General features: G+C 37.9%; 3 long non-coding RNA genes across 4 annotated transcripts; 2 read left to right on the plus strand and 1 right to left on the minus strand.

Moving 5' to 3' along the window:
- Positions 1–2,519: 2,519 nt before the first annotated feature.
- LOC140948303 (uncharacterized) lies at positions 2,520–5,256 on the minus strand. 2 transcript variants are annotated; one of them, XR_012167027.1, is made up of 4 exons: positions 5,202–5,256; positions 4,445–4,563; positions 3,005–3,099; positions 2,520–2,599 (listed from the first exon to the last, which is right to left on the minus strand). It is a non-coding gene; the product is annotated as an uncharacterized lncRNA (long non-coding RNA). The 2 variants fall into 2 exon arrangements; XR_012167026.1 differs by lacking the exon at positions 5,202–5,256 and having other exon boundaries at positions 4,445–4,621.
- Positions 3,336–9,807, plus strand: LOC140948302 (uncharacterized). Its single transcript, XR_012167025.1, has 3 exons — positions 3,336–3,647; positions 8,975–9,079; positions 9,664–9,807. It is a non-coding gene; the product is annotated as an uncharacterized lncRNA (long non-coding RNA).
- Positions 9,808–9,845: 38 nt separating this feature from the next.
- Positions 9,846–12,120, plus strand: LOC140948300 (uncharacterized). The gene is made up of 2 exons (XR_012167024.1): positions 9,846–9,899; positions 10,679–12,120. It is a non-coding gene; the product is annotated as an uncharacterized lncRNA (long non-coding RNA).
- The last annotated feature ends 482 nt before the right edge of the window (positions 12,121–12,602 follow it).

Here is a 12,602-nt window from a genome sequence, read left to right on the forward strand (position 1 = left end):
CAAGTTTGTTCTCAGGCGTATATGGACGCCCCTTTCTGGCTCGTCGGATACTCTTACCTTCCTCGCCTCTCTTATCCGTCTCTGCTAATGATAATCAACAAGAGGGTTCACGTTTACTTCATTGTCAACTCTTATTGTGTAACCCAAGTCATATTTATAAGGAAGACTTGCCTCGCTGGGTCTCGCTTTTCCGATGGTGGGGTCACCCTTACAGCCGGGCCAACTTTTCTCCATTTTATAAACTCTTTATCTCGCCCTGTTGTTACAACTCTGACAAAGCGAGACAATCAGAGCACGCCCGAGCGCTGTTGTCATTGGCAAAACTGAGAAGGCAGCTCTCGGCTCGGGTAAAGAGGTCGACATATATTTCTCATATAAACGCTCGCCAAAGTTGCCTCGGCTGGGAGGGTGGCCCTCTTACCCGGGAACACGTTTCTTCTTATAAAAGGGGCCAAAAGACCTCATTTGTCACCAGCTATTGGACGAGATCAGCGTCATAACCCATACCAACAAACACTGAACTATCATTTGCCTTTTACTCAGTGAAAGCTGTAGGAACTCTGCAGAATTGTTTATCTTTACCTTTCCAATGATCTTTCGCTCGCCATCGTCACCCTTGCCTTCTTCCCCTTTTTTTTGGCTGGAATTTGCATTACCCCCACTTGTACCAACTTCTCGCAATTCTTCATCCTGCGCAATTCTTTGCGCTCTCCATTCGGAAATTTTTTCCCTGCATAGTAAACAATCTTCCATTAATAGAGCTCACGAGTTCTTTTCTTCTCTTTTTGTTACCAGTGAATCGGAGCAGACAGAGCGTGAGACTATGTTCATATGTGAAGCCTTCTGTATTGCATGTGTGCGTGGAATAATGCCCTCGCTTACTTTCAAAGAAACACATTGGTCCCGCTCTATTATCAGCTTGGAAATCTTTGTTTCGGAAAAAAAAACGTACCTCTGTTGAGACAACAAAGCACCAGCTTCTTTAGCTTTTTTCACAGCCTCAACTAGGCATGATAGGTCGATTTATTTATTTATTTATTATAATGTTACTCATTAATATTCCAGAAATGTAGATTTTTCAATCGTTTCCTTCGTTGATAAACATTTTAACGAACACGGTTTTGCTTTCCACCACCTTAGGTCAATTATTTATGGGACCATTTTCGAGGAATGAAAGCGACAAAGGCGTGTGTCTAGTCATGGATTTCTTGTGGTTAAATAATTCATTTTATCCATAGCTAAAATTATATTTTAGATAAAGCATCATGCTCAGCGCCGATTTTAGGAATAAAAAAATCTAGCCTTTAGTGAAATATTGGGATTTCTTTCCTGTTTTGTTAGCGATATCTTGTCTCAATAAACAAGGAACGTACCTCTCCGCAGATAACTGCTGGCATTTTTCCATGGCTTCACAGATCACTTTCCGGAGCTTCTGTGTGTCTATGTTGCTGTCTGAAAATACACATAAAAAAGGTTGACTTTTCCTCCCTTTCTGAATAAAAAGGCTAAACGACACACTATGCCCAACAGCTGGGGTGACTCTAAATTTTTCAGTGTTCCCTGGTCTTGAGAACAAATTAAAGTTTAGCCGGGTACATGTATTTAAACTGACAGTTACATGCCAAAAAACACACCAATTTATTAGTGATTACCCCCACAAAACACAAATAATCAGAACGTTTACTTAGTACTGGGTTACGGTTACTGATTAGTATTAAACTAGAGGATACGCGTTCCTCACTTAAGTTTGATTTCCACTGACGCGTTTTTGGCTACGTACGTTAACGCTATTATCACGTTATCGTGAAAGAAATTGAGGCAATATATAAAGTGTTGAGATTAAACGTGAAGTTGGCCGGGTTCTAGTTTAAACTTATGTGCGACCTTTCATACATTGCCCCTATTTTAATTGCGAACGTAAATTTTACGCAAAGATCACGGATCCGAAATAGAGTCGAAAGGAGTCCAGTTTCCCGGCCGAGGTGCCCCTGATATAGTTAATAGAGGCGGCTAATTGGCAGTCGCCCGTGATAGCTAGAACATTTCTACCTTAGTGCCACATGCACACCAGATTAGGATGCGTTTTGAAGAACGCGATAACCAAAAACGAAAATATTGAATATCCAAATGAAAGAATACATATTCCATACGAGAGTTAATTGTCTTGGTGCTAATTATTTCACCTACCTTGGAACTCCTTCATCAAGGTGGGTGTGGCCGAAGTTGATGATGGCGACAATATCATCAGTGTGTCGGCGATGTACCGCACACCAAACATGGTACAAACTGTAAGGCACAAATCTGACAGTTACTGGATGTTTTTTATTACTTAGTTTCACTAGACTGATTCCTCTGTCTCGCAGTTCAGTATAACCTTTGACCAATGGTCATTTTTTGGAACAAAGTTAAGGGAAGAGTAGGAAAATTATTTCATGACTTTCTTTTCATTCTGTCTGCACCGACAATTGCACTTTCAATATCAGTTTTGATAACCGATAATGCAAATTCAAATCGTTTACCTCTCCGGCCATCGATGGAGGATGTCTCTGCCATCCAATAAAAAGAGCCTGTCATTTGTCCCATTAGGTATCGGAGACCCCTGTCAAGTGAGGATATGATTAATGGTCAAAGATGATAGTGAGCATTTTGTCCCTTCCTTAAAAGGAAGAAACTACTAGAGCGAGGAGAGAGTATACATAATCAACTTTTATTTAAGATATAGCTCAAGTACATTTGAATGTAGTGCACTACTACTGTGCAATGGCGGTTCCTTGAGAGGGCGCCCGGGTGGTTGGCCAACCCCCCCCCCCCCCCTTTCACTTTTGTCATGGTCCGAATGACCGCCCTGCCCCCCCCCCCCCCTTTTCTGGAGGTTTGGATCCGCCACTGCTGTGTTCCAAAAGGAAACAGCCTCTACTTGACTCTATAAAATTGAATGTACTTTCTAATGGGAACAGTATTTGAGATTTCATGTTAGATGTGTTGTTCCTTTGTACATGCTCACCTCAGAATCTCCTTCCTGCCAGAATTGTTTTGCTTCTGGGGGTTGAGGGTCACTACCACTATTGGGACGGCATTTTCCCGTGCTTGCCAGCAAAGCTAAGTATGGTAAAATACATATACCAGTTAGGTGTTGCTCTCGGGCAGTATAGAGTGGAAACTGTCACGAGTGATTTGCTTAATCTTGGTATGACATAAAAAACTTAATCACGCTATAATATATGCGCGATAATTATGATGCGATGCTACGGGCTGTGATTGGTCGTTGCGTATGATCTATTAGAGTACGGGTACATGGTAATTTCAACGTGGCGCGCGGTTTTGTCGGATTAATGCCTCGAAAAAAAAGTCCACGGGAGCTATTTACAAAGAAGAAAAATGGAGAAACGGAGACAGAAAGAGCTCATGACAACTTGAGAATCTCTAAACTACAAGAAATCTTCACAACAGTTGCCATCGTGTGTCGTCGCTACGAGAGACTCGCTGTTCCCATTATTCTGCTTTGAGCAATAAAAGACGTTCCAAAAATTTCCGAAAAAACCGTATAAGCTTACAAGTAAGATAAAGAAAAAAGAGGAAGCAGAGACGAAAAGTAGCGATTGGGCCTAAACCAGCACAAATTCGAACAGTGAAGCGGTACGAGGCAGGTATGTGTACAGTATATAAAACAAATAGATTCGTGGTTGCTCTGGGTCTGTACATCATCTGCGGCTCGTGTACACTTCTTTGTTTTACCATATTTTGACGTCATCTGTGATCTCTATCATCTTGGACATAACATAATTTTAAGTTAGAGATGGGTATAAAATTGGAATACACTTCATGGTCAAGGGACTCTTTCTTTAGCTTAGGCCTTATCATAGCTTCCTTAAGTTGCACCGGCACATTAGCAGTTTCCAATTGATATGTTGATCATCTCAGTTAAAACAGGCAACAAGACGTCCATGCACTCTTCCAGTATTGATGCTGGAAGAGGGTCTCAAATACAGGTCTTGGGGAGGCAGGAGTTGATTAAACTCTTCGCCTGGTCTTCTGTCATGCTTTCTAACTCAGTGAGTTCAGCAATGCAGGCCTGAGCATCCACAACATTACTGTTTGGAATTTTTATCACGTAAAGCTTGGATTCATAACTTGCTTCAAGGCTAAAACATGCTCCACCTATATCTTGAACCCAATTTACACACACTAAAAAAATCGGCACGGCACGCCAAATTTTTGGCACGGTGCTGATGATTTTTAAGGCACAGCACTCCCAATTTTTGACGTGTAAACGTATCGGTCTCAAATGTAATGTGGCAACAGTGCTCAAAAATTTAGGGGTGCCGAGACTACCTCCTGGAGGTTGTCTCGGCACGGGTAAATGAGGCACACTGCCAAAAATTTGGCATGCCGTGCCGATTTTTTTAGTGTGTGTAAATGGGGTTTTGTTGTAGTTATGAATTACCTCTTCAAATGAGTGAACAAGAAAGCATGGCATGGAGGTGTCCTCTCCTTGGCAGGCGTCCAATAAACGCTGTTCACAGCGTACCAACTCAATGGTTCTGGAGGTCACGTTGGTTTTCTCTGCAAAAGAAAATTTTCCTTTGGACATTAAGTATTACCTAGGAGCACTATGAATAGAATCCACATATGCAGATCTCGGAGGGTGTTATCCACCTTGTCCGATAACACCCTCCGAGATCTGCAGAATCCTTCATTTTACTATGAAGGCCAAATTCAATAATATTATTCATTCCAAAAAAAATTCCAAGTTTGCAGATATACTGGTACTCTAAATGGCAGATGTCTTTATTTCGCCATAAAATGGTTAAAATGTTCTGCCGACTGTTCAGCCATCGACTGTTAGGTCATTTGTTTCTCACAACCTAAACAAATGAACCTTGTCCTCAGGTTTTTTTGGACAACAGTTAAATAATCTGCAACCTGGCTACACTTTTGAGATCATTTGACAACATTGTTTCAATATGACAAAATTCTTGCCAAATTTGGTCCACAGTAGCTGGTTATGGTGAATTTATGTTATGTGTGTGGTTTTAACCAATCAGAAACTGGTTATTTTGAATGAATAATAATTATATTTGGGCCCATGTGTACAGCTGAAACCTTGAAGATATATTTTATTTGTTTCCTCAAAATATTTTTACTTTTAAGAACGTAGGTTGAAATCTTTCTGGTAATAATATGGTAATAATTTGACTTACCTCCCAGGCCATGTGGGGAATGGTCTTCAACTACTGTGCCCACTAATTAAAAAAATAATGAAACAGAATTTGATAAAAATGGTAAAAATCTCATTAACTGCATGGCAGTCATTTACTTTTTTCTTGTTTTGCAAGCAATGCTAGTTTGATAATTACCACTAGGTGTATTATATATACTCACGTTTACCCTGATCAATAAACTTCTAATGTAACTGACGTTATACACATCAGCATGTTTTGGATGATGGGTGTCTAACTAACCATGTCCTTATTTCATTTTTATTATATAAACACCAATTAAAAATACCAGGTGAGCTTTCGCACGAAAACATGAAAAAACTTCTCATGTGAATTGATATCACCATTGCTATGGCAACATAAAAATTGGCGCCTTTCGAGGCAAAAGACTGTTAAGCGTTTTTGTTTGGTTTATCACTGGTGTTTTGATATAAAAAAGAGGACATTACATGGCCCCTTGGAGAAACGGAATTTCTCTTCTCTTGTTGAAGAAATATTTCACTAGATTGCTGCGCTCACTCATATTATTCTATTTATTATTATTATTATTATTTTTTTTTTTTTTCTGCATGGCCATGTAGTATCCTCTACATTGCAAGTCCTGGTAAAATTTCTTTGAAGACCTTATGTATTGGTGAAGTTTTAAAGTAACTATATGGATACATTAATGCATGATAGTTATTGTCAAACAAAGACAGAATTGGTGTTTTACCTGTGCCAAGAAAATATCAAAACATAACAATTGCACTAGATGTTCATTTTGTGATAAATAGTAATATTATTTTACCTTTGGTGCCTTCACCATAGAAGGGTGTACCAGAGATACCTAAAGAGAGCAGCAGTTACATTCTTAAATAAGGAAAGTCCTATTGATAAGGTTTACATATCAAGGGAGGGTTTATATACAAAACTTGATTTTTACCAACCCTGTTACCCTGTTTCTAATACAATGGTGTTTAATTCCTTCTTAGGTTAATGGGGTGATGAAGAGAAATGAAGCTTTTTTTAAAATCTTAACAAGATTTTATTTTGACATTAAATTAGCTGATAACAGTTCATGGCACTAAAATATCCAGTGCCTAGCTTTCACAGCAAAAAAAATTAATCCACGAGAACTTAATAAAAATACATGAGTGAGGGGGCAGGTACTTATTCGAGCTTTAATAGATAGCGTCCTTAGTATAGGATTTAGAATTCTACAATGGTGGTGTGGTGTCTTGTAGTTGTTGACTACACGTTTACAGTTGTACATATCAAAGTCTTCATCCTACTTCTGTTGTGATTGTGATCTAACAGGCCACTACAATTCGTACTAAGAGGTCATGTGACCAATCGTTTCTTTAAACAATGAGTTGGAATCTTGCTGATGCTAAAAATTGATAGAGCACATAAAAATTATCTTACACCTGAAATTGGAGAGGAAATGCATACAACTGAGATATTTTAAGGCATGTTGATTTTTCAACAAAACAGTATAATTTGTATTGGCCACCATAGGGGATGACATGGTGGCCAAAAACTACTTTTAGCTTGTATCTTGTTAAATGTTAAATGCTTGACACGTGACTGGCTATGAACTTATTCATTTTAAGAAAATGATGAGTTTGAAAAACCAATCACTATGATTTTGTTTAAGATGTGACCCACTAATGGTTTTTTGAAGGCAAATTAACTTTCATTTTCATTAAAAAATGTCACAAGACCTTTTGGTACTAATGGGCCAATTATTTTCTTGCAGTAGCCAATTTCATTGGATCATCTCATCAGAGGGTTCGTACAGAGTCCTAAATTATTGAAAAAGTCTTGAAATTTGCCCAGCAATTGTCCAGACCTGGAAAAAGTCTTGAAAATGTATTTATGTCTGCATGGGAAAATGTAAAAAAAGTCTTGAGAACAACAAGACAAATGTTTTAGAAGAGATTTTATTCAATTCTGCTCTTATGTTTGCAGTGCACCACGACTATCTTTTTTTCTGCATTTTAAAAAGGTCTCCATTTAATGATCATCTGTTCGATAACCTCAAGTTTACAAAAAATAAATTATTGTAAGTTTTGAAAAAAGTCTGGAAAAGGTCTTGAATTTTATGGCCATCCAAAAGTCTGGAGGAACCCTGGTGATGTTTATAATAATGTTCAGACTGTATCACATACCTGCTGTACAATTTGCTGCAGCTGTTGCTGTTGCTGTTGTTACTGTTGCTGTTCCATCTCGCACTGCTGAGTGACATTACACCATACACACAATTAACAGGTAGGGTATTGAGAAGGTAGATGAAACATCTATTGGTTGTATCCCTTCATTTCCCAGGTGAATAGTTCATATGCTATATATATATATAGTGTGGAAAATCCCTGGTTACCGGCAGACAGTATTAGTTGAGACTCAGGATTAAAAAATGTACCTAATGGATTGCCTAATTCAATAACTTCATCAAGTGGACTTATATTTAGAGGGGCGATTTAACAGATGCTTTTTTGCTTTATTAGTTTGGGGGGCTTATACATGGAGGGGCTGTTATTTTTTGGAATTTTATGGTAGTACTTAAATTCAATACAAAAATGTTAATTATTACATTATTATATTTAGTCAGAGACTCTTTGATTAGTGGTACCTCAAGGGTAAGCAGGCTTAGCTGAGATTGATAAAAAACAATTTACCTTGTGGAGGGGCTACCTCAATCACTTCATCAAGAGGACTTCTTAAAAAAATCTGATTCTGTTGAAGTTAAGTTAAAGTCATTTAACTTATAGCATACATGTATATCACCATATATATTTGTGCAAGGTAGGTTGATGCAATGTGTCAACCAGTAATAATATCTTCTCAACACCATGGGGAAAACAGTTTTACATGTCCATGTTAATGCGTTGTGGGGGGGTGGGGGGTGGGGGGTATGGGGGTGGCTTATATTTTAAGGGGCGATTTAACAGAGGGTTTGTTGCATTATCAGTTTAGGGGGCTTATACATGGAGGGGCATGTTTTCTGAATTTGACAGTAGTACTCTAATTCAATACAAAAATGTTATATTATTATTATTATATCTATATATATTATATCTAATCTGAGACTCTTTGATTTGTGGTACCTCAAGGGTACGCAGGCTGAGCTGAGATTAATAAAAAAATCTTACCTTCTGTAGGGGCTACCTCAATCACTTCGTCAAGAGGAGTTCTCAGTAAATCTGATGCTGTTGAAGTAGTTAAAGTCATTCAACTTATGGCATACATGTATATCACCATATTTTTGCAAGGTAGGTTGATGCAATTGTCAACTAGTAATAATATCATCTCATCACCATGGTGACAACAGTTTTACATGTATGTATGTATGTATGTATGTTTTAATGCATTGTGGTCATTTTTCTAGCACTTTTTTTTGCTACCAAAAATTTCTTTCTTTATTCGCTTTATTAACACATGTTTTTCACTTAATTGTTATGGCAGTTTACAACAGTTTTTACATGTACAAGTTACAGTTGAAATTTGATTTCAGGTGAAATTTTTTAAACACAGGTTGGCACTCAATTGACAATCAACCTAGGTTAAATGGAAAACAACCTACAATCAAATCTGACGTATAACATACCCACCATAGTAAGATTGATAATCAAAAATACAATGAGACCGTACAATACATGGCAGGTGCCTGTACTTTTTGAGCAAATAAATTTATATTTGTAAGTACATTTCTTAAAGGTGAAAAATAATAATAACACCCTGTTTGTCAATGATGGACATTATTTTTTAACTCACAGATTGATAATGGTTGTTGTACATGTATCAAAATAGTGGACCTGTTGACTCACCATCCAAGGCATCTTCACTTGGTAGGCCAGAGGAAACTACAATGTAGAAAAAAGGTAGATTTCCGACATCTGTTTTAGTGTACTGGTTACAGTAGAACCCCTGTAATTGAATAGGGAATAACTCCATCTCCAAACAAACTCAAAGCAAGTCCAATTTCTGGAGTTCACCCCAAGTTCATTCATTTTTGCTTGATTAAATCCAACTTGGATAACTCAAATTCCCCACTAACTTAATGAACTAAATGTCCTCTCCCTCGATCACCTCTTCTTGTTGTATAAGGGAAGAAAAAACTAAAACTTGCATGCACTTATCAGGTCTACACCATGGAGGAATTTGATTTTAGCAGTATTACAAATCACATTTTATCATTTTAAAAATGTCTGATCATGTTAGCGTTTCTGATGAAATAAGTCACACGTTTTGCACTCTACACTGAAGTGGTGTAAAATCAGTAACTACAATGTATCAACTTTTAAAAATTGAAAATTGGTTTTGCAGTCACCTCCGATAATTCTCAAAACCCTCGCTAACTCAAACTGGTTCGCCTTTCCCTCCCGAGTTCAAATTACTAGGGTTCTAGTGTGTACAGCTGTATGTTGTTTTTATAATTATTATTATTTTGTTTGAATTCCCTCAGTTTTAGGGTAATTTGCCAATATGTCGACATGCCCACCAGGTACTTCGAAAGTTGACAACAAAATCAAGGGTGTATGTTGTACACGTCATAATATCATGCTACCTGTACATGTAGTTCTTACCATCGCCTCTTTCCTGTAATGTGGGTGTTGATGTGGATGTGGACGTGGACGTGGACGTGGATGTTGATGTTGATGTTGATGTGGATGTGGATGCTGATGTTGCCATCCTTGCCAGGTACCTCCTTGTTGCGACTGGAAAAATAACAAAGTTGTTGCCTCTTTTTCTGTCAGGGCTTTAAATTTAGAGGTATTAATGGGATTTTAAGATGTTACGATTTTGTTGGAGTTGTCAGGGGGCCACCCTAAATACAAAAGACTTATTTGTCTCCCACAATAATTGGATGCTTTAGTTTTAAGAATTCTAGGAAATCCCTAAATTTTACAGCAATAATCGTTTTCAGTGCAGTAAAGTTAGTTTTTGGTAGAGTGTAGTGTGATCTTAAAATAATGGGTTCCACATGCAGTGACAGTTTCAGCCTTTGTTGTTTTCCCACCCAAATTCCTGAAATATTATGGTTGCAACAATTCGATAGTTATGACTTGGCTTATACTTAGAAAGTGATTAGTACATGTATATCAGTTTTCTATTATCTGCAGCCTTCAGTCTCTCCTAAAGTGCATTGCATGTCAGGTTTAGGGCTTCCATGAGTGCCAAGAAAAAAATACAGTTGTGCATTACTCGAAAACATTATAAGTTAGGTTCCAAATTTTCCCAAATTTGTAAAACTGATCTATATCCCTGAGCAGAGAACCAAAAACTGTTATCCATGATAGTTGAAATTCCAGGGCTTGCTGACGGGCCCACAGTGTATATGAGTAAAAGTTCTGACAGGTAAAAGGCATCTACTGTAGTTACATCTGGGCTAAGATTTGAGTAAAATGTGTAGTGCAAGATCCTTGGTTAAATTGTAGTCTTAAAAAGAAACAACTTTGTTTTTTCATTATTTTTTGTAGTTTTATCAGTTTATATGAGAGACTACAGGAACACAACAGTTTCAACTTACATCCAGTAGATGGAAGGGGACGTGACTGGGAAAACGTGGGAGTGACCACGGTTGATGTGGACGCAGTTGACAATGTGGCAGAAGATACAGGGACCACAGTTGTAGCGCTGCTCTCTGTAAGCACGCAAGAAAGTGAAACATTATATGATGTTATAGCTAGATTTAAGGGAATACAAATTAAAATTGTGGCCCTATTGTATTATCTTCTATCTGCACTGTAGCTGTTTGCAGTGTTCTCCTTATCAGGTGGTAATCGGTAAAATTTAGGGCCTGAAGCAACACTTCTTACTACCTGCAACCGCTTGAAGGTTTACTACAATTTAAATAAGATAGATTTGGAAAAAAGGGAAGTTGTGAACTGATCTGATTCTCCCAAGGAAATTGAATATATATGGAAAAGTACTAAAGTATACACAGCTTTTCTTTTTATGGGCCATGCATTTTGGAAAGAGAACGTTGCAGACAGTGTAAAATTATTGAGATTGAACGTTTTAAATTGTCATCTAAAAATAACAACGGCCGAGGTGCATAAAATAGGTCTTACAATGAGGGAATGACGTTTCAGAGAACTTAGCTCCTAAATTTCCCCTAGAGGGCGGGGCCTTGTCCCTCATGCCAGTACCCCTTCCCCCCCCCCCCCCCCCCCCCGAGATATTTTTTGCCTTACTGGCCATGAATGGTCCCTTACCTGCTAAGCTAAAATTTAGGGAGAACACTGTGTTTTTTGATAGCAGTTCCTAATTATTTACTCCAAATTCATTTTATTTTTTCTTCAGCACAATGAGTCATTGATGAAATGTTAAGAACCTATCAACATAGGGATGATTTGGACTGATTTATCTCAGATCCATGCAGTTTAGGAAAAACTTTAAGAAGATGTGGCAACTTGCACATTCCTCCCAGGATTCTAAAAATCCTCCTAATGCACTTGTAAAGAGGCACAGAGATGTTCATAGATATTATGCCTCAAGGGCTTGCACTTTGAATAAGGGGTGGTTTAAATCTAGTTCAATGCTATGACAATCATTTACAGTAAATAAATATTTTTTAACATAAGAACTCTCCTACCTTGATGTGTCCTTTCCTTTAAAAGGAAGAACGTTCTTCGGGAAGAGGCATTCTTGTACCAGGACAACAATTCCCTCCCTGTAGGGATCCTGTTCCCCACCCTCACCATCTCGTTTCCTCTACTTAGTGTCATATAAAAACGAATTCTGCCAAAAATAAGAACCACAAATAAATCGGTGAGTTCCATGACAATTAAAATTTCCCTTTTTTAACCGAAAGGAACTGTAGATTGTGTTTTCATTGAACAGTTTTTTGAGCTGATAATTGTAAATAGGTTTTTACTAGTTTGCTTTGTTATCAATAAAAATACTATTTTTGATAAAATTGTTTTTGTTGTCATTATTATTATTATTAAGCAATTTGTTTGTTCTTAAGTCAAATCTTTTCCAAGTCGGATTGTTCAATTTAATAGTCAGATCGTTCCACAGTTTTAGTTCAAAACTCAAAGTGAAGAATGCTTTGTTGGCGTACTTGCTTAAAGGACAAGCTTGTTTTTGCTTGTGGCGTAAAGAATCGTGAAAAGTTCTGGCTATATTGTGGAACGATATGACTATTAAGTGGAACGATCTGACGATGAAACGAATTGTTGCTCCTATTGTGTCTTTATTTTTTTTTAAGAGACACAACTTGTTGGATGGAAAGGGTTTGCTGTATGGCGCGTGGTCCCCTTTACCAGCAGGATACACGCGCGCGCCTGGCTCGCATTTGCTTACTACAACACACGCGGCACATTGCGGTTTAACCGGTTTTACTGTAGTATTTTTAAAGAACTGCATTGCAAGTACAGTGTAGTAAGGATCTAAAAC

This window comes from Porites lutea, chromosome 9 (assembly GCF_958299795.1).
Source record: "Porites lutea chromosome 9, jaPorLute2.1, whole genome shotgun sequence".
Classification (NCBI taxonomy): domain Eukaryota; kingdom Metazoa; phylum Cnidaria; class Anthozoa; order Scleractinia; family Poritidae; genus Porites; species Porites lutea.